At 39.0% G+C, this 27,869-nt stretch overlaps 1 pseudogene; it reads left to right on the top strand.

Moving 5' to 3' along the window:
* Positions 1 to 27,714, top strand: LOC127645334 (nucleotide-binding oligomerization domain-containing protein 2-like; annotated as a pseudogene).
* The last annotated feature ends 155 nt before the right edge of the window (positions 27,715 to 27,869 follow it).

The following is a 27,869-nucleotide window of genomic DNA, read 5'->3' as shown; positions in this document are numbered from 1 at the left end:
ATGGGACTGAAGACAGTGCCATCACCACTGTCATGCACCAGTGCACTTCAAACATGGCACAGACCGAGGACACAGGTAAGATGTCTGAACCAAGTTGTGTATGATATAGTTTAAAGGTTGTAAATGCACAATGTTTGCATACCTTTACTTCCTTGCTACAGTCTTTATGTTTCTCTGGACAGTGTATCTATCCCCCTCTATACTTCATCCATATTAATACTCACATGGTGCTGTAGGACTTGTATCAGTGAACCAGATATAAGCTAACTTATCCTTTGTAAAAATGCTATGTTTGATATTCTGTATTTGTGTTGTGCAATAATTGTGGTGTAGGGGATTCGTCCAGAACCCACAGATGAACTTGTGATACGGAAGCCAAGACAAAGTAGCATTAAATCTACTCCCTATCGAGTTTACCCAGGTAAGTATTTTTGTAAGGTATAGCAATGGTTTGCTTCTGGACATGAGAACATGCAATAGGCTCTTAATATCAGATTAATTATTTTGTCACTTGTAAATTCTAGGCAGTCAGTTACCAGAAATGATAGTTCCTCTGGTAATTGTGTTTTTAGGGTCCCTTCCTGACCCAGCGTTGTTACCCATTGGAGCCCACTTGCGAGACCTTGAACCACATCCTGGAATTTGCAAGATCTTATTGAGCCTATCCAACATAACTTTAGTGGACTCAAAATTTGGACCAGTCCCTCAAGGTTCAGTTCTCTCATATCAGTGCCCACCAGTAAAAACACGAGAAATCAATAAGCATCCTGAAGCCCCCTTATTCCCACAACTTCCATTAAATGGCTATACATTAGAACGACATCTACAATTTGTTCACAATTATCATCAGTTTTACCATATAGAGAGTTTAGTGGTCACCTGTGAATTGTCATGTATCGTTGAGAAGGATACAAGGGGGCAGTCAGAGAATCCTTTGTGGAAGCTAGTTTGTCAGCGCTGCTTTACTTCTAGTAGATTTCTACTCAGGCTCTGGCCATCAGGATTCTGAAGGGGGTACGGCAAACACCTGCCATACAAAGGGGTATTGACCTTGAGCCAGAAGTCTTACAGCAGTACAGTGACCTATGTAATGTAAGTGTATCTCCTTCTGGACTTGTTGTACATCCTGATGCCCCTTATCTTGGTGCTAGCCCTGATGCTAAGGTATACGACCCAGCTGCAAATCCTCCATTTGTGTTAGCTGAAGTCAAATGTTGACAGTATAAGGGATGTGACTCATATTAAGTTCATCGGAGGTCAGTCAAAACTGAAAAGAAACCACACGTATTTCCAGGGCCAGTTGGCAATAACTGGTTTACCCTGGTGTAATTTTATCACGTCTAGAAGTGAACTCACAGTTGAGAGAATTTGGCTAGATGACTCCCTGATCATAGAAATTAAGGATAAACTTGACCTGTTCATTTTTAACACATATATGAAACCTACCTGAAAATACAAATATAGCTGCAAGAGACACATATACACACTAAATACACTGATAGAGTCTCTTTTTACTTTTTTATATGATTTTTTATTATTGCTGTTTTTTATTATATAGCCTAATGCACATTGTACTATATACATATTATTGTATTTATATTAGGGCTGTCAATTGATTATTTTTTTAATCAAATGAATTACATGGTGTCCCGATCAATTAATCGTGATTAATCGCATATACAAATATTTGCTGAGAAAGCCCCTCATATAACAATAATTCAATATATAATGATTATACATATTTATATCAATATATAATTATACATAGTTATCTTTAAATATAAAATATATATATATATAATAAAAAATTATCTGATAATTAAAATGCATTACATTATTGTAGCAGAAGAGTTAATCATTGATAAGACAATACAAAAAGTGGCTATAGAATACAATGTATTGTTTACTACCATATTATTGAACATAAGCCAATCATCTCTAGTCTGCATTGCACTACATTTCCCATAATTCACTGCCCTGATCACTACCAGCTGTTCCCAATTGTTTCTTATCTGTCTTCCATTATCTAATTTATCCTCATGTACACTCACCTAAAGGATTATTAGGAACACCATACTAATACTTTGTTTGACCCCCTTTCGCCTTCAGAACTGCCTTAATTCTACGTGGCATTGATTCAACAAGGTGCTGAAAGCATTCTTTAGAAATGTTGGCCCATATTGATAGGATAGCATCTTGCAGTTGATGGAGATTTGTGGGATGCACATCCAGGGCACGAAGCTCCCGTTCCACCACATCCCAAAGATGCTCTACTGGGTTGAGATCTGGTGACTGTGGGGGCCATTTTAGTACAGTGAACTCATTGTCATGTTCAAGAAACCAATTTGAAATGATTCGAGCTTTGTGACATGGTGCATTATCCTGCTGGAAGTAGCCATCAGAGGATGGGTACATGGTGGCCATAAAGGGATGGACATGGTCAGAAACAATGCTCAGGTAGGCCGTGGCATTTAAACAATGCCCAATTGGCACTAAGGGGCCTAAAGTGTGCCAAGAAAACATCCCCCACACCATTACACCACCTCCACCAGCCTGCACAGTGGTAACAAGGCATGATGGATCCATGTTCTCATTCTGTTTATGCCAAATTCTGACTCTACCATCTCAATGTCTCAACAGAAATCGAGACTCGATTTCGAGGCAACATTTTTCCAGTCTTCAACTGTCCAATTTTGGTGAGCTCTTGCAAATTGTAGCCTCTTTTTCCTGTTTGTAGTGGAGATGAGTGGGAGTGGATGAGTGTAGTGGTCTTCTGCTGTTGTAGCCCATCCGCCTCAAGGTTGTGTGTGTTGTGGCTTCACAAGTGCTTTGCTGCATACCTCGGTTGTAACGAGTGGTTATTTCAGGTAAAGTTGCTCTTCTATCAGCTTGAATCAGTCGGCCCATTCTCCTCTGACCTCTAGCATCAACAAGGCATTTTTGCCCACAGGACTGCCGCATACTGGATGTTTTTCCCTTTTCACACCATTCTTTGTAAACCCTAGAAATGGTTGTGCGTGAAAATCCCAGTAACTGAGCAGATTGTGAAATACTCAGACCGGCCCGTCTGGCACCAACAACCATGCCACGCTCAAAATTGCTCAAATCACCTTTCTTTCCCATTCTGACATTCAGTTTGGAGTTCAGGAGATTGTCTTGACCAGGACCACACCCCTAAATGCATTGAAGCAACTGCCATGTGATTGGTTGATTAGGTAATTGCATTAATGAGAAATTGAACAGGTGTTCCTAATAATCCTTTAGGTGAGTGTATATAATGCCCTGATGTCTGTTTAATCTTTGTCAGTTATTTAGTGTTTCTCTCCAGTTCATGCTCGTTTCCATCATGTTTGCTTACATTTGTTTTGATTCCTCATTACCAGTCTTGCCCTGTTCCAACATTTATCCTGTTTTATATTATTTTCATTAAAGTAAGTTGTGCTCGTGACCTCCTTCCTACATTACACCAGGGACAACTTTGCTGTCCGATTGCTCAAGTCTGGTGTTTCTATACAAATTTTGTGAGACAAAATTACATAACAAAAGAAAATCTATAAAACAAACTCCAGCCAGTAGGCAGGATTAACACAAAGATTGTGTAGATTCATCCACATAATCTACATTCCTTCACAAAATAAGCTCCAGCCGCTAGCGGAACAAGCCCAAAAAAAAAAAAAAACCTTCAGTTTCCTCAAGCATTCAAATGACTGTTCAGTGAGCTGCTGTTACATAAGTGCAACACATGACCTAATCACTCCAGGTATACTCCACAAAACAAACTCCAACCATTTGGGGGCAGAAGCACAAAGAACGTGCAGATTCATCAACAACACCGTCCCAAAGAAGTGTTATTCCACAAAAGAAACTCAAGCCACTAGGTGGAACCAGCACAAAAAGAAACAAAAAAGGTGCCCATTTTAATCGGATGGTCAAGTGAATGTACAGTGAGTCAGGTCCACTCGGCTGCAAAATGAATATCACACAATTACTTAGTCCATTGACTTTATGAAGGCTAATGCTTGCTGTGGGCATGTAAATATTTTGCTGCCATCCTTGACATCTATTCTCAATTTGGCCAGGATTATAATTGCAAAAGTTAACTTCCATTGATGTACGAGTTTCTTGCATTCCTTGAATCGATCACGTTTCACTCTTGTCAAAAAAAGTCTGGGAACAAGAAAATGTTGTGGTTCTTCTAAGAAAGTCTTCCTTTACTCCTCGCCTTGCGTAACACAAGATCTTTATTGGATGATCTCAGAAATTTGGCCAGAATTGATTGGGGCCTGTTTCCTCCACGGATCTCTGAGCCGGAACTCTGTGAGCTTGCTCAATTTCCAGTTTATGGCATGTTATGTTGAGCAGATTCCGAAAGAGCCTGTCCAGAAATTCCACCATATTTTGACCCTCTGCTCACTCAGGAATTCCAACAATTCGGACGTTGTTTCGCTGGTTATGATTCTCAATATCATCCAACTTTTCGCTAGTGGTTAAGAAGCTAATAGACCATTATCGCACTTCCTGTGTCCTGAATGTTAGAAATCAGCGAAGCAGTGCATTGGTATTTCCTGTTTACCCTGATTACCTAGAGATGCTATGTCCGCACCCTCTCGCAGGTGTTATTGCAGCGTTATTATACCGGGCTGTCCTTAGTTTCCACGATTCCCCAAAAGACGAACAGCTACGAAGAACATGGTTGAGATTAATAAGGAGGGACAAAGGTCCGTCTTTTAATATACTTCGTGGTAGCACGTTTTTGTGTAGCTTGCACTTCGAAAGCGATCATGTTTACGTCTCAAAACGTGGCAGGAAAAGACTGAAAACCGGTGCTACGCCACACCGATTTCCCTGAAATAACTGGAAGGAGGCTCTATAAAAAAATATAATAATAAAGAAAATAATAAAAAAGTAAAAAGAGACTCTACCAGTGTATTTAGTGTGTGTATGTGTCTTTGCAGCTATATTTGCATTTTCAGGTAGGTTTCCATATATGTGTTAAAAAAGAACAGGTCAAGTTTATCCTTAATTTCTATGATCAGGGAGTCATCTAGTCAAATTTTTATAGGAATGTTCATTGCCAACAATTTGACAGTTTTTACATTTTTACATTTAGTATTATAGGCCTATTGAAAATAGCATTTTGAATGAAAAATAATACAATGATATGTATGTAATAATAAAACAATATGTATATAAATACAATAATATGTATATAGTACAATGTGTATCAGGCTATTTAAAAAATAGCAATAATAAAAAATCATATAATAAAGAAAATAATTTAAAAAAGTAAAAAAAGAGACTCTACCAGTGTATTTAGTGTGTGTGTATGTGTATTTACAGCTTCCAGCTATATTTGCATTTTCAGGTAGGTTTCCATATACGTGTTAAAAAAAGAACAAACATTTCTGCAAGATTGTTAGAGATCATATCATTCCCAGCTTTCAATTTTGATATGAAAATGTTTTATACGTTTTTTTTAGCTATGGCACGTCTCTTCATAAGGAATATTATTTGATTAATTTTCTGCTTTTGTTGGCAAAGTTTAGTTTTCATAAATGTAAGTATGGTGGTTATAAACCATTAGCATACCAGAGGTTCAGCAATACCTAAGAACAATTTCCAATTTGAGTAACAAGAAAGCTGTAAAGTGTATTGAAATATGTAGACAATTTGATATTTTTATTTAAACTGTTTATTTATTTATTTTCCTTTTTGTTGTTGTTTGTTTTAATATACCTCTTGGCTCTAGATATAAAAGTTTTGTAAGCATTAATATAAAATAAAAAATAAAAAGTCTGATGCAGGTGTAAATTGACGGGTCCTTAAACAAGCCCTCATAATAAATCTCCAACTGATTTTCAGGATACAGGGTCAATTGGTCTAAATCCAAAGCTTTGGCTCTTACAGTGTATTGCCCATTAATGGCTTTTCAGCTGGGCATCTTCCAGTGGCCCAAACATGGCATCAAGTATTTGGGCATTTTATTCTCAGCAAGTTTGTTAATTTTGAGCCCTTAATAAACAGGTTTTCGAGCGATGTGGGCAGGTGGGCTTCATTACATTTATATATGATTGGGAAGGTTAATGTTATTAAAATGAATTGTGTTCCAAAATTCAACTGCCTGTTACAATCTCTCCCTGTAGATCCCCTCTCTTATTTCAAGCAATTTGATAGTATAGCGAAGTCCTTCATTTGGAATGGTAAGCATCCCAGATTACATTTCAATATGTTAAATAAGTCGATTGACAAAGGTAGCCTAGGCCTTCCCAAAATTTTGTTTAATTATTATGCATTCAGTCTCAGACATTTGGCTCATTGGTCGCTTCCACCTGGGAGAGCCCCTCATAGGTTTTGTATTGAACAGGAAGTTCTTGCCCCTATTTAAAGCCTTTCTATCAAACTAATCTGAGAAAATAAGTTAAACCCCATTATCTCGCATTTGCACTCGGTATTAGGGTTGGGCGATGTCCCCTAAATTGACAGTTGACGATGTTGACAGTAAAACATCGCGATGGACGATGATATCGTCGGTGGGGTGGGGTGGGGCAGGGCGGGGGATTATATAATTTCATATAATTTTCAAAAATTATATGAAAAATTATAATTTTGTTATTTTACTAACCCAACTAATGACTCGTCGGCGCTTTATCAGTAGGTTGCACGACACGTGAAGCATTTTTTTTTTAGCTTTCACTTAAGAAGAGTTGTGCACTTTTTATTTTAATATATCTCTTTACATAAATACTATTTTCCACTTAAAAACTATAATTTCGTTATTTTACTCACTGATGAGCAAAAGGTCGAGGCAGAAATGACCATGTACCTGCAAGAAATGGCCATTGATGGGGAACGTCCGATAACGACCGATAACGTCCGAGCTTACCAAAGCCAGTCCTTCAATAGCCTATAGCGCGTTGGTATCTTTTGTATTACTTATTTCTCTGCAGTGAGTGACAACCCTCTCAAATATAAGACACACAAACAGAACAAATAATAGTCTCAGATTCACTGTCTGTAATTGCAAAATTCTTGCTTACTTATTGTGACATCATTGAATATTTTTGAAAAAAATCTATAAATCTAAAGGACTGGAAATATGGTTTGGCAATTTTAATGCACACAACACTAGACAGGAGAGATTGGTGTAATACAATAGGAGAAGATATTGACATAAGTGAAGTATGGGGTTCAATAAGAAAAATGGGTGGAATATAGAAATCAAACTTTACCAGTTTAAAAAAATTATGAATGACTGTGACAGATAATGAAAAAGCTGAAATGCTGGCTGAAGCATTTGTTGAAGACCATAGTTGTCACGATTGACGGTGAAGGCAGACACGGAACGAGGATCTACTTGCAGCGATATTTTATTAAATAAAAAGGCAACACGAAAAAAACACGAACAAAGGAAACATCCACGATGGGAAAAGGTAAAACAAAACACGGAAGGCATACAAAGGGTTAACAAAACACGGAAGGCTTACAGAAGGGGTAACCGGGGAATAAACCAAGACAGAGAGCACGGATAACAGGCGTCCACATACATCAAAGACCGACAGGGGAATGGAGAAACAAACGGGGTTAAATACAGCGACACAGGAAGATAACAAACGATATTCAGGTGCAGAGAATAACGCTGTGGCAGTGGCGATGAGGCCGGGAACCATGGGAAATGTAGTTTATTACACAGACAGTGAAACACGGGGCGGACAACAAGGAAAACGTGACATGGAACGTGAAAAGTGGCATGTGAAACAGAAAACACGGGGCAGACAACACAGGAACGTGACAATAGTGACGATAATGTATCAGAGGATATTAAAAAGTATAGAAATCTGAATAAGAATCAGCACCCAGATGTGATGATGAAAAGAAATCCTTCTGGAGACACTTTAGACGCAGATTTTACTTTATATGAATTAAAGATGGCTCTAGGGGGAGTTAAACATACATCTTCTGGAAGAGATGATATATGTTATGCAATGATCCAACATTTATCAGATAATATTTACAAATAATTTGAAATCTTTTCAACAAGATATGGAATACAGGAAAGCTTCCTTCTTGGAAGTATGGAACAATTGTACCAGTAGGCAAACCTGGAAAGAACAAATCCATCTCAATTAATTATAGGCCAGTTGCATTAACTTCAAAATTATGTAAACAGATGGATAAAATAACTATACATAGCCTAAACTATATATTGGAAATAAAAGGACTATATTGGAAATAAAAGGACTTATATCACCATACAAGAGTGGCTTTACAGTGGGTTGGAATACAATGGATGCTGTTTTAAGCCTAGAAGCCGATATCAGGAAAGCTCACGCAAATAACCTCTTAAGAACCTTGCCATTTTTGGGGATTTCCGCCTGGATTTGGCCTACCCAAATTAAAAAGCTTCCCATTCCCACATACTTTGGCTTAAATACACAGTTTTGGTGTCATTTTACAGGAAACCCTTTGAAGTTGAAAATTAAAAAAAAAAAAAAATACATGTTGTCTGAACAGTAATAACCCTCCTAAAAAAAGAGGCGCTTTTTGATTTTTTTTATATAAATTCATTTTTGAAAGTGTATAACTCAAGCCCTGTAAACCCTAGCAGCAAGCAGACAGTTTTGGCTGTTTCCACTAGATGTCAGCAAATACCTGAAAAAGGAATTTTGTCTGTATCATGTTTTATTTAATATCTATTTCAATTTATTTGAAGGGAGGAATATTACCTTTTTTTGGTGTACTTTCCGCCTACCCAAATCTAAAGTCTCCCCATACCCATATACAGTGCTATAAATGCAAAATCCCAGTGTAATTTTACAGAAAACCCTTTGTCATTACATAAAACACTGTTGAAAGTGGTAAATATGGTGTCTGGTGAGACGCGTCTGTGTGTTTTGCGCACGTAACCTACCCAGTGATCACTTCACAGTCTGGATGCAATATCACAGCCCCTGATTGGTCTATTTGATCTTGAGAGACATTGCCGGAAAGCGGAGGGTCTAAGCTTTACGGCAATATATGCTTTATCCGGATCGGATGTTTACATATTTTCCTGGATTGTTGAATAACATTACTTTGTGGTGTTTCTGCACTCGTGTGACATATCGAGGGATTACTTGGGCACACAACCACAGAAAACACTGAAAAACGGCTCATTTTGCAGAGAATAACCTAAGGTAAAGGATTATGTAGCATTTGTGGCTAACTGTGCTGTCTAGTGCGAGTAGCACGGCAAATATTCAATAATTTCACTTGTATGATTGTATACTTCATGATTCATTCGAAGTGTATTAGATATGTGATTATACCTCAATAAAAAGACTTATTGGAACTTCTTACTGGCAATGAGAGCTTTCATTTGATACATGGTTTGTACATGTGCGTCATATTTGAGCGATATGAGACATATGTATTCAAAAACGCACATAATTATGACACGACTTTTGATGGGTGGAACTATGTAATTTATTGTAAATAAGTTACTTAGTGTAAAACAAATGCCAAAGTGATGCATATCTCAAGAAAGTAGACATTCTAAGCTTTCAAATGGTACCAGATATGAGCTCATAACTCCTCCGCATACATTTAAAATTGGAAGTACATTATTACTGACGTAATTTTAAATCCCGGAACCGGGATCGTGGATTTTAAGATGATAAAGAGGTATTGGTAGTATATTTTAGCGTTTTTATTCGATATTGAGAAAGCATATGATATGCTTTGGAAAGAGGGACTTCTAATAAAACTTAAATGTACGGGAATTGGAGGAAAGTTGTACAACTGGATTATGGATTTCCTCCTTGAAAGAACAATACAAGTTAGGGTAGGAGTTGTGTATTCCAAGACATACAAGATTGATAATGGAACTTCTCAAGGAAGAGTATGCAGCCCAGTTTTTTTTAATATTATGATAAATTATATTTTTAGTAATTTTAAAGGTGACATAGGAAGGGCATAATTTGCAGATGACGGGGCAATATGGAAAAGAAGAGGTAATATTACATGTGTATTACAAAGTTACAAAAAGCAGAAGATGAAGTGGAGGTATGGGCAAATAATTGGAGTTTTAGATTATCAGTGGCTAAAACTCAAGTTTTATGTTTTACAAAAAGGAAAAAGTACCGGAGGTTAAATTGAAGTTACACAAACAAGAGCTGGAGCAAGTCTCAGTAATTAAATATCTCGGCGTATGGATAGAAGCTAGACTGACATTTGCAATGCATGCTAAAAACTAATCAGTAAATGTAAAACAGGGATAAATAGTTTTGAATGGGGAGTTTGTAGATTATCAATTAAAAGAATATATTGTACATTAATCAGATTAAGTTTGGATTATGGAAGTGTGATTTTCGGATTTGCATCTGAATCCATACTCAAAAAGATTGAAGTAATACTAAATCAAGCTTTAAGAATATGCTGTGTTGTGTTCAGAAGATCTCCCATTGCAGCCATGCAGGTAAGTTGGGGAAGCTCCTTTATACCTTAGTAGGTATAAATTAAGAATGAATAATTTGGTTAATATAAAAGGTCATAAAGAGAGTCATCCAGTAAAGGGAGTGACAGAAGAATGCTGGGAACATGGAAACAAAAACAGTAAAAGCTTTGGATGCATTGCTAACAGGGAAGCAAGCAGCTGGTATTGCAGACTGTGATTAGGACAAGGAGGTCACTTTATTTGTTTATTTAATTAATGCATGCTAATTAATTTGTATAAATATTTTTTCACTTTCATTTGTATAAAGTTTTGCCACTTATCAACCTAAAGTAATCAGTAAACGTGCGTTTCAATTTTGCAAAACAAATCATTGTTCCAACTTGCTAAGAACTGACTCCCTGCCAAGGGTTTAATTTGGGGGGGAAATCATGCCATCATTGTGGAGTACAATATCAGTATTCTAAATCCTATGTGTACATTAATACTGCATGTTTGGGGATTAATGTTCCAGTCGTCACTGTCCTTGAGTTGCCGCTTCTTCCTGAAGATTCAATGTACTGCAAGCCTCTTTCACTTTCAAATCGGACGGTCATTGCAGTAAAGTAGTGACCAGCAGACTCTAATGAGAGAAGTGTTTTCCAATTCCAAGGCAGCCCTGGTGAAAAAAATATATATAAAAAGACGGACTCATTATTAAGTATGCTTCAAGTGTGTTAATGATTAGTTAACTTGAAGTGTGCTTTATTTTGGAACAACTAATTTTGTACTAAAGTATATTTTAGTTGTAATTAAATTGTAGTAAATCACACCTTAAAGTTGTAGTAAATCACACTTGTATTTAGTGTACTTTTGTGTGCTAAATTGGAACAACTTCAAGTACACTTAGTATACTTTAAGTATATGCCTGTGTAGGGTAATTACATGCTTGATTAGTGATATTAAAGTGTACTTTATTTGTGTTACAAGTACATTACAAATTAATTGCGAGTGGCTTTGAAACATACAAGCAATATACCATAAGTGTATTATATTTGAGTAAAAATTATATGATCAGTAACACCTTTGGCTTATTCCAAATACTACAAATTGCACACTTACTTAGCTATACTTTGTACAATATACTTTAAACATTACATCGTCTTACACAAGACAGTATTTTAAATGTGTTACCTGCACTGAAGGCTTAATTTCTTGGGGGACCTTTTCACCCAATGCTGAATTCACTTGTTTTCAAGGCCATTACAATAAATAACATATAACTTCAATAACAGACAGAGTTTGTTTAAATCTCACATGGTTTTATAATTGTAAAACACAACAAAATGTACCAACTGTAGCTCCCTCCAATGACAGACATGAGGCACGAGGTCATGGTTAAAAGACTGGGTTTAATCCATCCAAAACAACCCATGGGTTGGGTTGAACTGGGTTAAAAGAAAAAATAACAAGGAATAAAATAAATAAAAGCATGTGTGAATGTCCTTTGTCTACATTTGAAGCCCTGCATGGCTATACAACTGTCAGAAAACACAGTATATCACAGTATCAGACAGCATAAATGTTTCACAGTTTAACTTATAACTTGCCTTTAAAGCAATAATTCAATTAGAAACAACATACAGGAACATAGCATATAAAATCATTCACTTACAAAATATTTATGCACTAAAGATTCCATACACACAGTGTGTAAAATGATTGCACTTCAACATGCCAAAATAAATCATCACAGTGATATTAATCTAATTTACCATTGCAACCTTTACCAAATAACTTAAATCAAAACATACAGCTGCCTGTCTCTTATGAGGGGGTAAATCTTCCTTTATTTTTCACTAACTTTTTTGGTTTATCTGCTTACATGTTTATTACTTTGTGAACTTTCTATCGTCTTTTTTAAACAGGTGTTTTCTTTTAAACGGGTGTTTTCTTAATTAGTTACGAGCAGAACACTGCAATGAATAGTTCCGCCTCCAAACTACTATTACAATAGGTAGGCTACCAAAAAATAGCAGGATAAACAGCTATAATTTAAACTGCCAATGGGAGGCATTTACACCAACCATGCTTTTAAATTAAAAGGACGCTGAAACAAACAAAAAAGAAAATTATTTTGGAACAGCGGCCACACACAAACTAAGCATTGTTATTTTTTCTTGCTGAAATGCTCATTGTTACACTTGCGCCTGATGGCCACTAGCCTAAAATATCTATTTTAAGTAAAGTGCAAATAAATACACTTTTAAAAAATAAACAGAATTTTAACTTCAATAAAATGTATTTTTAGATAATATACTAAAGTACAATTGCAAAATTGGTAGAAGCATGATGGTAATATACTTTAAATATATTTAAAAATAGTAATTTTTTTGTTAATATATTTGCAATATAGCCTACAACTGAAAAAAATATTATATTTCAAATACAATAAAGTATACTTTTTTCACTAGGGAATCAGCAGACTTGAAATGAAGAATCACCAAGGAATATCTAACAGAAATAACCTTTTACAATCGTGTGTTTCTTTCGCATGTATATACATTTTATTTGCTAATAAATGAAAGTTTCATTTATGAATAATTTTTCAGGTATATTATCATGAATTAACAGAATTAACTAAATAGGGGAAGTGTCAAGTAGGTCAAACTGCAGGGAGCCGATTTCGAGCATGTCTGGTAAGTCTGCAGAGTATTTTTATTCAAAGCCATATCAATAAAATGCCTGTTTAACTAAAAGTATTGGTATACACAAGTCTAGACATACCACTTAAACATATGGTTTCAAATGATATCAGATGAGTAGCCTATACTTAAAATAAGGAAAATAAAAGGTGGGTATGTCTCCTTTGAATAGTTTGGTAAGAAATTCCTTATGTTGAGTGAAATTAATAATGAATAAGTGCCCCATAATGAAATATCAAAACTCATTGGTACTAACTGTTGAATTACTTAACAATTTGAAGTCAATTATCAAGTGAATGTTGCAAAAACTAGAGTCAAAATCACTATATATCTATCCTACATCCTCTCAAAATGTAACTGCTTTTCTTATAATCTGTGACAAGTGCAAGTCAGTTTGACGTGCAAATATTTCTTTCTATCAAGCCTGTTGGCAGTTAAATGTCCTCTACTTTGTCAGTTAATGGACAGAATATGCTCTTGTTGCAATGTGTAGGTTCGAAGGCTATTAGACCAAGTAAGGTTTAAAGGGGCAACTGCTGCAAAGCTCTTACTACAGTACCTAGAGCAAACAGAGCCCCCCCAGACCAAATCCTGAAGATGAAGAAATTCAACTTCCTGCCGGTTTGAAACAATGATACATTTGTCAATATAGGCAACTGTATTATATTTCACTCACTATGTTAATAGTTCACCTAATAATGAAAATACGGTCAATTCTGTAATTTACTTGCCCTCATATTGTACTACTCAACATAATGAATTTCTTTCTTATATGGTTCACAAATGAGGCAGAATTTTAGCATCAGTCACCATTAATTTTCATGGCATCATTTTCCATACAATGAAAGTGAATAGTGACTGAGGCGATAGTGATAGGGATCATTCTGCCTCATTGTTTCCATTCCATGGAACAAAAATCATGCAGGTTTTTAACAACATGAGAATGAGTAAATTATGACATAATTATAATATTTGGATGAACTTTAACCTTTTACTTATTCTGAGTAACAGTGCCCGCCCACATTAATTGTTTTCCATACACTTTTCATTAAATCCTTCATAATAAGAGTTCCAAGCCATGGCTTTGTTGGCAGCAGTTCTCGGATTGGTGGATCTTTCTCTGCTGGACCATGGGACCAGGAAGAAATCCCGCTATTCAATTTTTTTATTCATTTTTAAAAAATTTTAACAATGAAGTTGGAATAATGCTGCCTGATGGCTTCAACAAAGGCATATATGATGAACAACCTCTGAGCTCACAGTAGGTCTGTCATTAAAGGTTTACAATTTATCATTGAAAATCATTTTGTCTATGGAAAAATGTATGGAACCAGACTGTTGGGTGAAACAAGTTTTTTGATGACAATTCATTTACAGGGGACAAGTGAGTTTTGTCATCCTACACACCCGTAAATGTGCTTCTCACATGGTCAGTCACAAGTAATATTATTAATTTTTGCATTTGGGGTTGCATCGTCTAGCTGATTCGACTAGTCAATGCGTAAGGTCCTTGCTTAATAGTCACGGATCACATGATTTCAGTTGTGCCTGTTCCATATGGTGATGGCAAGAATGTATTCCTCACTTCACAAACTGCGTCCTCTGTACTTTCATGTAAATACATTCCCAAACATAGGCAATGCAAAAATAAACCGTATTTTTGAAATTTCGATAAAGTGTAAATAGAGTGAACATGGAGCACTTTGCGTTTTCAAAGCATGTGGGAACAGCATAGCAAAGCATTTACTGTAATTTCACGTATTAAACAATAGATCATTCTTGTGAAACTAATCAAGAAAATATAGGGACATGCCTGTTTTGCACCATTTATGACAACACAAGTAGCTTACCGTAGTCAATTGAGATCGACAAGCTTTTGTTTCTTATGCACTGAGATGAGAGCGCATCATCTCAGTTGCACTCTCTCTGTCTCTCTGTCTCTCTGTCACACAAACACAAGAACGTAGAAACAGAAGCCAAAACAACTTTTTTTTAATCTTTTTTTCTTCTTCTGCGTACTCCATACTGTAAGAGCTCCCACTCACTGTGGTGGAGTGGCAACATACATTTGCCACTACAACTTTTTCTGTGATACAAGCCTCCATTGTATTAAAAATCCACACACAAATTACCATGCAAAGTGTCAAATAATAATGGTATGGCACTTGGCAGTGATTAAAAGGATTTAAAAAAATGACTTTTTGGATTGATTCCTGCTTTAAAAATCAGAGATGTGAATGTGGACAGGAATAAAATTACCAAACGACCTTGATGTTTGTAAAAAAAAAATAGGAAATCTGTCTGGGAAAAGTATCTTGGGTGACGGGAGAAAAACACAGATATTTTGGATTCGGACAGCAAAATAATAACTGACAAGCCCCAGTAAATGCTGGAATTATTGTACCTTATGTCTCCATGTAATACAATTACTGTCCAAATAGGGCTTTAGATGTTATTACTGTCTGTTGAATTCAAAGATATATTTTTGTTAGTGTTTTCTAATCTTATTGTTTTCTTCTCCAGAATGTCTGCTCTATCAGAGGAAGCTATGGAGCTCTGTTGCTGCACAGTCCCACTTCCTTAGCGCCTACAGTGGGACAGAATATTTCTCCCTGGATGACATTTACACTGATGGACTTCTTGAAGTGATGAATGTCTCTGGTGAAACTACAACATTAAGGCTGGAGGATGTTGTGGGCCGTGTGGGAACTCTTAATGAAGATGCTGTCACCGTGCTTGTGTCTGGGGAGGCAGGTAGTGGCAAAAGTACTTTGTTTCAGCGACTCCACTTGCTTTGGGCAAGAAAAGCCTTTCTCACAGACATTGTCCTGCTGTTCCCCTTTAGTTGCCACAAGCTGAACACAGAGCACCGAGAGCTGTCTCTAAAAGAGCTCCTGTTCTTGCACTGCTGCTGGCCTGATCGAGGGCAAGATTAAGTTTTTCAGTTTATCCTAGACCACCCTCATTTAGTCCTCTTTACTTTCGATGGGCTTGATGAGTTTAAACAGGGTTTCACAGATGAAGAACATTACTGCTGCCCCACTCAGCAAGTACCTATATTGCTTTTCAACCTATTGCAAGGGACGCTAATGAAGGGTGTTATGAAGGTAGTCACCAGCAGGCCACAGGCTGTGGGCCCATCGCTGAAACGTTACCTATGCAAAGAAGTGCTCCTAAAGGGTTTTTCACCAGGGGAATTGACTGCTTTGTTAAGAAACATCACAATGATCCTGCTATGGCTAGACATATAATAGAATCCCTGCAGGGTAACACAATGTTGCTAGGCCTTTGCCACATCCCAGTCTCCTGCTGAATTGTGACCAAGTGCCACCAGGAGCTTCTGGGTGGTGTGGATGGCATTCCTCAGACTATCACATATGTCTACCTCCTAGTCTTAAAGCATTACTTCCAGTGCAAGTCACCTCATCCTCAAGGAGCTCTGGGAAAAGGCTTGTTGAAGGAACACGGGCACTGTATTAAAACTTGGACAAATGGATTTGGAAGGACTAGAATCCTCTTGATATGTGTTCTGAGGATATGAGCTGCAGAGAAATGGTGTCACCGAACAGGATGTCAGTATGGGTTTCCTCATTTACTGCAATGATTTATCTGTGACAGACTGCAAACGTTATGAATTTCTGCACATCACCTTACAGTGTTTATTTGCTGCTCCTATATATCATTCTAAATTGCAACAATAATCATTCTGCTATCCCCAAACTCTATCAGCCTCAGTATAGGCAGTGGAGTCAGGTCTGTTATCAAATCGGCACCATAATCTCCTCCTCGACTGCTGTCAAGCAAGTAGTGAAATCCTTGTCTAAGGGGATGCAGAGACATTTCAAGTCCATTCCCTGTCCTGTAGAGGGTGAAAAGTAGAGTATGCATGCCATGCCAAGTTTTGTTTGGCTAATTAAATGTATCTATGAAATGCAAGACAACACAATTGCTCAAGATACCATGGCTAAGTTGGAGGTTGAACACCTAAAGCTCACCTATTGTAACATTGGACCTAGGGAGTGTACTGCATTGACGTATGTGCTGAGATACCTTCAGAATCCTGTTGGCCTCCAGCTGGACAACAATTCTGTTGGAGACGTGGGCGTGGAGCAACTTCTTCCATGTCTACATACCAGTCACACACTCTAGTTAGACCAGAGGTCAAGTGATTTTGACAGTTTTTGACTGACATCTTGTTTAGGCTTTGTGCAGTTTTATATAAATCATAATTTAACCATCATTTGTTGTCAGTAAATTAATTTACAATATTTCTGAATCCCACAGTTTAAGGAACAATAATATATCAGATGCAGGAATCCGGAAACTTATGGAAAAGGGAGTAAACTGTGAAAGCTTCCAGAAAATAGTGTGAGAATATCAAACACCTAAATTATGCATTTTACCATACTTTATATTTGATCATTATACTTAGAATACCTGGTTTTATTATTATCTCAACATTTCCACAGACCTTTCAACAACAAGCTTACAGATGCTTGCACTCAACATTTGGCTAGGCTGGTGAAAACAAAGCAGAACTTAATCTCTTTGAGGTCAGTGTTTTCTTCATTTAAGGTAATTATTATCTAGTTCTGGCCTTTCGGATGCTGATCTTTCTAATTCAATATTTTATCTTGTTGTGTTGTACTCCACATGTAGAGACACATTGCTCATACCAAATTTACAACTGTTTTGTAGGCTGGGAAATAACAACATCACATCACAGGGGCAGAGCAGCTAGCTGAAGGCTTAAGCTGCAACCAGTCTTTGCAGTTCCTAGGGTGAGGTCAATATTTAGAGGAATGCATTGTTGTATGTGTCTTTGGGAAAAATGTACCTCAGCAGGAATAAGTATCATATCTCTTGTAGTCAGAGGTGTAGTGGTAAAAAAAGAGGTGGGTAAACTATAAATTCTGGTGGACCACGACGTGGTCACCCGGTAAAGTGGGCCACTGCCTACCGGTGTATGTGTATCCTGATGACATCGCTATAGGCTATCATTTGATGGTACTACCAAGGGTATCACTGGTTGTTCCCTCATCATAGGTCACACAATCACTATTCAATTCATACATTAATCTAAGTTCTTGTTAAAGAGACCCAAGAAGGAATAATATGGTTGAAATCTATAAAGTTTACTAAATGACAAAACAGAGAGAACAAAAATATTTAAGAGAGATAGAGATGGACGCTTATATCCAGGGCTTCCAATGCAATGAACTTGTACATAATGATTAGGGATTTGGGATTATTTTCATAGTCGATTAATCTGTTGAATATTTTCTCGATTAATCAATTATTTGTTTGGTCTATAATATGATCAGTGTTTCCCAAAAGCCCAGGAGGAAGACGTCCTCAAATGTCTCGTTTTGTCCACAACTCAAAGATATTCAGTTTACTGTCACAGAGGAGAGAAGACACTAGAACATATTCACATTTAACAAGCTGGAATCAAAGAATTTTTTACTTTTGTCTTAAAAAATTACTCAACCCGACTAATTGATTATCAAAATAGATTAGATAGTAAAATAGTGCAGATTAACGACAGAAGAATGAATCTGGTGCCACATATTTTAATTTTAAGAAAACTCCGTTTCTGTAATTAACAGAAGAAAGACAATATAAGTTCCATTTTGAACAAATAATATACAGTGTGACATGAATCTAATTATCTATTAATCTAACCAAATTAACCTCAAAAACATGAAGTTTAGTACTGTTTTCCGAGCTCACTCACTTTGGGATTGTAGCCGAGGCCGTTTGCTGGCCTCAGGAGGTGGAGGACTGCTGTTTTGACGGCGCTTAAAAAATTGCCGGATATCCATTTTTACATGAGACGTTTGGGCTAGTGAGTGATGGATGAATCTTGATGCAGTCTGCTGCTTCCTGCTGATTGGTCAACACTGACAGTAATGCAGCCAGGGTTTCCCATACGTTCATTTATTTGTGGCGCCCGCCACAATATCAACGCTGACCGCCACACATTGATTTTCGATTTATTTTTTATTTTTACTAAGCCTATTTAAAATCGTATTTGATTGCATAGAGCCAGTAGCGCATTCGCAAGCAGCACTAGGCTACCTCTCGCTCGTCCCTCTCTCTCTCTCTCTCTCTCACCCATACCTCTCAGCTCTCTCTCCGTCATGGAACACCGCTGCATAAATCTGTCCAACACAGCACTGTCAGTTATTACTTATTAGCCAGCATGCAAGGAGCCTAGCTAATAAGGAGAGCTAAGTTATTGTTAGAATACAGCTGGATTTTTGAGGTCAGCACGCTGTATATAGCTGGTAGTAGTCAATATCGATGCACGCGCATGGGAAACACTGGCAGCAGCGCATTATGAAAGACTTCGTCTTAGGTTTAACAACCTATGAAACTAATAATGAACAATATGAAACTAAAACGACATAAACTTAATTTAAAATGGCTTAGGAACTATCTATTTAGAGGTGGATAAACGCAATTTAGAGGTGGATAAACCCACTTTGGAGGTGGGTAAACGCTATTTCCGAATTTTGGGAGGTGCGTAAAATTGGGGACAGAGGGGCTGATGCATTGGCAAAAGCTCTGATGAATAAAAACATCGTTAATATGGTTCAGGTAATCCGGTATAGTCTTATATGTGACCATAAACTTGAATTGTTGACATACTTAATGAATAATTCCTTTGTAACTTGCAGCTAGCTATTATGCTATGTAGTGACATGTCCGGTCATTTTACTTTGCAAATCAGATTGAACTAAATTAACAAAGTATTGAGCAAGTGTTATTATATTGATAATAATAGTAAAAAATAGGCCTAATGTGTGTGCCGTTTTTTGTCAGTGTGGTGGATAATGGTGTGGGCAGTGCATGTGCTCTGGCTGAACTTATCAGATAAAGCAAAACTTTGGAGAAATTATGCTGAGTCATTTACTTTTTTTTTTTTTACTTGTTTCTCAATGTCAGAATTATATGATCTCTTCAAATCTCTTTCTCAGGCTAAACAAAAACTGTATCAGCAGGGATGGGGTCGGGTGTCTCACAGAAGCACTGAAAATAAACTCTAGTGTTAAGGAAATCTGGTAAGATAATTTTCACTGGTATATTTCTGTGTACTAGCATTTTTGTTCAATAGTTCAGTATTTTGCATTTCTTTCATTAATATGTTGTCATTATATTGTGTAATTAAAAAGTAGCAAAATGTTGCACTGCATTGCATAATTACATTTTTTTGGGACTTGATAAAGTTTCCTACTGAAACAAAAAGTTTGGGCCGGATGACTCGCCCCTTTAAATAAAAAAATGCCAGTAGGCTTTAGTTTATATTGCAGCCCAGCAAAGCTACACACATACCCCTTTTCCACCTAAATGGTGCTGCTTCTCATGCCATAGCTGGTGTTCAGCCGAGGAAACTGACAACCAATCTCAATACAGAGTCTGACCGCTTTTCCACTGACATGAGAACCGAACAATGATCTAACTGACAACATTAATACATAACGATTCCACAAACACACACACAGCACATCACAGTCTTTGCTAGCAACAAGGCTGGGCCATTGTGCAAGTCAGATGAATGAGAAAAAGTGAGTAAAATATTAAGTTATATCAACGTTTTGAATCACACAAAAACATAAATAGCAAAGAACACTTGCTCATGCTGTACATCCCAAGAAACCACATAAAAATGCCTGCATTAAAAATAATAAGAATAAACTCCAGCTTTCACTTTTAGAAATGATCCTCTGTATACCCTGTGCCATTCAAAGACTATAATGCTCCACTGTGAGAGCTTCAGAGGGCTGAAAATTGATAACTTATGAAATTAAAAAGCAGAATGATTTAATGACATCAAAGAGCTCATCTTTTGCGTGAAAGACTTCTTGTCACGGTTCATCGATCCATGTGTTCATTTTGTATATCTGTTGGTGTATTTATAGGTGTGGGGTTGTGTGTGTGTGTGTGTGTGTCAGTGCTTGTTTGTTGCTTAGCACCAGCTGATTACTCTACTGCCGTCAGCTGCTACTAATCACTACTGCTTGTTAGCTGCCTTTATCTAGCTGGAAATCATCATGCTTGGTGTCGGTTCATTATTCATGTTTGTATTCTGTTACCCAGTTCCTGTGTCCTAGTTCCTTGCGAGCGCTTCCCGTTTTCCTCTGTACCTCCAGTCTACTGAGGGATCGTCTGGGAGATTGTATCCTGACGCTGGCCTGAGTCCGCGCTGTATTTCCAGTCCTGCTTATCTCTTTTCGAGATTGTGTACTACTAGGTCGCCCGCCTGTAAACGCGGCATTTTGAGTATTTCCCTGTGCTGTCCGTCATTAATAAACTGTTCACTTGCACTTGGATTTTGAGACTCATCATTGTGACAGAACGAACCGACCCAAGATGAATCCAGCAAGTGTGACCGAATTGACGGAGATTCTATCAAGGAGTGAGGCTCGCATGCAACAACAGGAGGAACAGGCGGTGACCACGGGTCGTGCTATACAGGCGTTGGTAACCCAGGTCTCCGAATTAACTACTCAGTTGCAACTGCTAAGAACCGAGACACCTGTTTCGGTCGTGCAGACCATTCGTGCTACTGAACCACGTCTTCCACCTCCAGCGTTTTATTCTGGTGAGCCTCAATTATGTCGTTCATTTCTGGCGAAGTGTTCGCTGCACATCTCTCTTCAACCTTCATCATTTCCCACTGAGGAATCTAAAGTGGCTTTTGTCATCACACTTTTATCGGGGAGAGCCGCGACTTGGGGAACTACGGTGTGGGAACAGCGACTTCCTTGTTGTGACTCTTTTGATAACTTTTCACGCGAGCTCAGAAAGGTCTTTGATCGCGCAGCCTCCGGTAGAGACGCAGCGCGAATTCTCGTGGAGTTGCGTCAAGGAGATCATCCAGTCACGGACTATTCTATTGAGTTCCGCACCTTGGCTGCGGAGTGTGGCTGGAATTTGGAGGCTCAATGGGACATGTTTTTACATGGACTCTCTGATCTGATCAAGGATGAAATCTATTCCATGGATTTACCCACGGGGGTGGATAAGCTCATCGACCTAGCCATTCTGGTGGATTCGCGTCTACGACGACGGGGACCGCGAACACAGCGAGGATGGCCGGTCACTGCACAGTCTAATGTATCTTTTCCTGCTGTGGAAACTGCAGAGACTTTTTCAGGTCCTGAGCCTATGCAGATGGGCAGATCTCGTCTATCGCAACAGTAGAAGCAGAGAAGGAGAGAGAAAGGATTGTGCTTGTATTGTGGAGCCGTTGGCCACATTGCTCTCCAATGTCCGGTAAAAGCCAGCGCCTGCCAGTAGGTAAGAGGTTACTGACGGGTGGTTCTATACTGACTAAATCCTCTTTTTCTGCCACTCATCTCACTGTCAGTTTAAGACTTTCTGCTCAGAGCGTTGACTGTGAGGCTCTGATAGACTCGGGGGCAGAGGGAAATTTTTTAGACTTTAACTTCGCTCAGAGACTCATGATACCTGTGGTGACACTCCCTCAACCCATTTCTGTAGTAGCGCTTAATGGCCAAATGTTACCCTCTGTCACTCATTCCACGGCCTTAGTGAGACTCGTTACCTCTGGTAACCATTCTGAGGAGATTGAGTTTCTTTTAATCCACTCCCCTTCTGCTCCTTTGGTACTTGGCCATCCCTGGCTGGCACTCCATAACCCGCATATTAATTGGTGCAGGAATTCTGTTTTGTCTTGGAGTGAATATTGTCATGCTTCTTGTTTAATGTCTGCGTGTTCTCCAGTGTCTTGTGTTTCAGGATGAACACGCGGATCTATCTAACGTGCCACGTGAGTATCTTGACCTGAAGGAAGTGTTCAGTAAGTCTCGGGCTGCTTCTCTCCCTCCGCATCATCCCTATGACTGTGCCATAGATTTACTGACAGGTATGTCTCCGCCTAAAGGCAAGTTATACTCACTTTCCGTTCCGGAAAGGGAGGCCATGGAGAAATATATTTCTGATTCTCTAGCCTCTGGGTTCATCCGTCCCTCCTCTTCTCCAGCGGGGGCAGGGTTCTTTTTTGTGGGTAAGAAGGATGGCTCTCTGCGACCTTGTATTGACTACCGAGGGTTGAACAACATCACGGCAAAGAATATTTATCCTTTGCCGTTGATGTCTTCGGCTTTCGAGAGGTTGCAGGGAGCATCCATCTTCACAAAATTGAATTTACGCAATGCTTATCATTTGGTCTGCATAAGGAAGGGGGATGAATGGAAAACTGCTTTTAACACCCCCAGGGGACAATTTGAATACTTGGTCATGCCGTTCAGTCTGTCTAACTCCCCTGCGGTTTTCCAGGCACTCGTGAATGACGTGCTGAGAGATATGGTAGATCAGTTCTTATATGTCTACCTGGATGACATACTGATATTTTCTTCTTCTCTCCAGGAACACGTTCAGCACGTCAGACGAGTACTCCAGAGACTGTTAGAGAATGGGCTTTTTGTCAAGGCGGAGAAATGTTTGTTCCATGCTCAGTCGGTTCCATTTCTGGGTTATATCATCTCCTCCGAGGGGGTGCGCATGGATCCCGACAAGGTTAAGGCTGTGGTGGATTGGCCAACCCCAGATTCCCATAAGGCCCTACAGAGGTTTCTGGGGTTCGCCAATTTTTACCGGCGTTTCATTCGCAATTTCAGCCAACTAGCCGCTCCTCTGACTGCCTTGACCTCTTCCAAGACGACGTTCAGGTGGTCTGGTGTAGCTGAAGCTGCATTTACCAACCTCAAGAGCCGTTTTGTTTCAGTTCCCATTCTTATAGCCCCTGATCCTTCACGTCAGTTTGTGGTGGAGGTCGATGCGTCAGAGGTGGGGGTAGGAGCGGTTCTTTCTCAGCGCTCGCCCGCGGACAACAAGATGCATCCTTGCACGTTTTTTTCTCATCGTTTGTCTCCTGCGGAATGTAATTATGACATTGGTAACAGAGAGTTGCTGGCAGTAAAGTTAGCGATGGAGCAATGGCGTCATTGGTTAGAGGGTTCAGGGGTACCCTTTATTGTCTGGACTGATCATAAGAACCTTGAGTATATCAGATCAGCTAAACGACTCAACTCCAGGCAGGCTCGGTGGGCACTTTTTTCGGTCGTTTCGAGTTTTCCTTGTCGTATCTTCCGGGCTCCAGAAACATCAAGCCTGATGCTTTGTCTCGTATTTTTGATCGTTCCGTTCGCCCGTCTACTCCCGAGTGCATTTTTCCTGAGAGACTCATTGTCTCCATACTCGTTTGGGAGATTGAGTCGAAGGTTCGTGCGGCCTTAGAAGGGGTAACGCCTCCGCCCGACTGTCCACCGAATCGCTTATTTGTACCGGAGGGGTCAAGGTCCGACGTAATCCGGTGGGGTCATTGTTCCAATATAGCATGTCACTCAGGAGCTAATCGCACCAGTTTTTTGGGCAGGCAACGATTCTGGTGGCCCTCTATGGCTCACGACATCCAGAGTTTTGTATTGGCATGTTCGGTCTGTGCTCGTGGTAAGACTTCCAATCGCCCACCGGATGGGTTACTCCAACCGCTGTCTGTCCCTTCTAGACCCTGGTCCCACATCGCGCTAGATTTTGTCACTGCCCTCCCGCCCTCCCAGGGCAATTCGGTCTTTTTGACCATAGTGGACCGATTCTCGAATGCGGCTCATTTCATTCCCTTGCCTAAATTACCGTCTGCCAAGGAGACAGCGGTTGCTGTTGTAGATCACGTCTTTCGATTACATGGCCTCCCGATGGACGTGGTCTCTGACAGGGGTCCCCAATTTATTTCCAAATTTTGGAGAGAGTTTTGTCGTTTATTGGGGGCGAGTGTCAGTCTTTCTTCTGGGTTTCACCCTCAGAGCAACGGGCAGACCGAGCATGCCAACCAAGACTTAGAGAGAGTGTTGCGATGTTTGGTTTCTCAGAATCCTTCCTCCTGGAGCCAGAAGCTTTCATGGGTGGAGTACGCACATAACTCGTTACCAGTGTCATCCACGGGCCTATCGCCATTTGAGGGTAGCGTAGGGTACCAGCCACCTATTTTTCCCAGTCTGGAATCCGAAGTCGTGGTCCCCTCTACTCACGCCTTCGTCCAGAGGTGCCACCGCACATGGACCAGAGCCCGCGAGACTCTGCTCCAGGTGGGGGCGCGCACTAAGGCTAAGGCCAATCGCCACCGGTCAAAGCCTCCCGTGTACGTTGTGGGTCAAAAAGTGTGGCTTTCTACTAAGAATATTCCGCTCCGTTCCGTGTCTAATAAACTAGCTCCTAAATTTATCGGCCCGTTCACTGTCACCAAGATCATTAGTCCAGTGACAGTCCGTCTCAAACTTCCAGCGTACAGGAGAATTCACCCCGCCTTTCATGTCTCCAAATTGAAACCGGTTTTTCGGTCTAACCTTAATCCGCCGATGCCGGTTCCCCACGCCGCGACTTCGTAGACGGGAGCCTACATATTCGGTTAATCGTATTCTGGACTCAAGACGGAGGGGACGCGGATTCCAGTACCTGGTGGACTGGGAGGGTTACGGTCCGGAGGAGAGGAGTTGGGTTCCTGCTAGGGACATACTGGATCACTCCCTTATCAAGGATTACAATCGTCAGGTAGGCTCTCCTGGGAGTGCCAGGAGGCACTCTTAGGGGAGGGGGTACTCTCACGGTTCATCGATCCATGTGTTCATTTTGTATATCTGTTGGTGTATTTATAGGTGTGGGGTTGTGTGTGTGTGTGTGTGTGTGTGTGTGTGTGTCAGTGCTTGTTTGTTGCTTAGCACCAGCTGATTACTCTACTGCCGTCAGCTGCTACTAATCACTACTGCTTGTTAGCTGCCTTTATCTAGCTGGAAATCATCATGCTTGGTGTCGGTTCGTTATTCATGTTTGTATTCTCTTACCCAGTTCCTGTGTCCTAGTTCCTTGCGGGCGCTTTCCGTTTTCCTCTGTACCTCCAGTCTACTGAGGGATCGTCTGGGAGATTGTATCCTGACGCTGGCCTGAGTCCGCGCTGTATTTCCAGTCCTGCTTATCTCTTTTCGAGATTGTGTACTACTAGGTCGCCTGCCTGTAAACGCGGCATTTTGAGTATTTCCCTGTGCTGTCCGTCATTAATAAACTGTTAACTTGCACTTGGATTTTGAGACTCATCATTGTGACACTTCTATCCTTTAGACATATATGATGATGTTGATTTTTGCACTCGATTAGATTTACGAGATTTACTGGACATAATATTTACGAGTATCTAATGGTGCACTTTGCTGTGTGTGTCGCACGGAGTCAAGTTTCAACACATACAAAATATGTAGAATATTATAAATATACAATACATAAATAGTATTTATGTATTGCCCTTACTAATTTTAGATACAGTTACTGAATATTGTTATTTACAATTATTACAATAAATTATAATTTATTACATTTACTTTTATTATGTATCGTATTTCAAAAGGGATAATTTATTACAGCTGGCATTTACGTTAGCAAACAAGGTTTGAACATCAATCATAAAAGGCTTTTTAACACTTCTGTGGGGGTGTACTCCACAAATTTCTCAGCAGCTTTGTAAAAAGCTAATTTTGTCAACATTTAGAAGTACACTAGCATATGGACAATCATAAAGCTCATAGGCATGGGCTAAAATTTTAATTTTTATTTCATGGGGTCTTTAACATGTCAGCACAAAGTGAATATTTGTCAATAGAAGTATAGATGATTTTTATTCACTGTCTTCTAAATAAAATCATCCTACATAATGTAAAGAACATAACCTTGATATCTTTAATATTGACTGAGTAAGGCTATGTCAAAGATTTGCTGAATTTCGGGCTCAGAAAATAATGTTTTTGAGATTCCAATTTAAAAACAAATTTAGTTTTAAAACTGCAACACATTTGAACCATAATTATCCTGACTATGTGCGATATACCACATTAAAGCTGAGATTCAACCATTTTAAGGTATATATGACACATTTATGGGAACATTCTTAAAGTTTTGTAAAACAGGCCTATTTATTATGATGCACATGTCCAAAAAGCAAAACATTCATTGAAACGAATGGGGGTACCTGATTGTAGCAACAATTACAAAGTCAATTCAGTGGAATGATTTGTATAACATTATTAGTCAAATGAAATATCAATAGAAAATGTAATTAATACAATTTTGGTAGAAAATCTCATTATCTTACTGGGCTACTGTGTAACATTTGGAGTAAATTTGGAGTAAAATATATTAAATAACACACGTTCAAGCGATAGTTCACCCAAAAATTAAAATTGTCATCATTTAAGTTGTTCCAAATCTGTATGAGTTTCTTGCTTCTGTTGAACACAAAAGATGATATTTTGCAGAATGTTGGTAATCAAACAGTTGAAGGTAGCCATTGACTGCCATCGTAGGAATAAATACTATGGAAATCAATGGTTACTGTCAACTTTAATACATTTTATTGTATTATCTATATGTAATAACACCCTGGTGAATATGTGAGTCATGTAAATAATATTAATGTCCACAATACAAATGCTCTTTGCTTTGTGGTTTTAAAGGCTGAGAGGAAATAAACTGAGCCCAGAGGAAGAAGAGGAGCTGAGCAAGCAAGAAAATAGATTGACCTTCTGAGAGCAAGAAGACTTTGTAATGCCTGCCAAAAACTCCTTGATTCAATGTGCATTATTTTCCTTTTAAAGTCTCTGAAGTACAGGTAGCGAAGGAGTAAATAATCAGGGGTACTAATCAGAAGGTCTCAAAGCACAGAATGGACTGGTGCCCTTGTC

This window comes from Xyrauchen texanus, chromosome 1 (assembly GCF_025860055.1).
Source record: "Xyrauchen texanus isolate HMW12.3.18 chromosome 1, RBS_HiC_50CHRs, whole genome shotgun sequence".
NCBI classification, from domain to species: domain Eukaryota; kingdom Metazoa; phylum Chordata; class Actinopteri; order Cypriniformes; family Catostomidae; genus Xyrauchen; species Xyrauchen texanus.
This window is presented reverse-complemented; position numbering and strand designations above follow the sequence as displayed.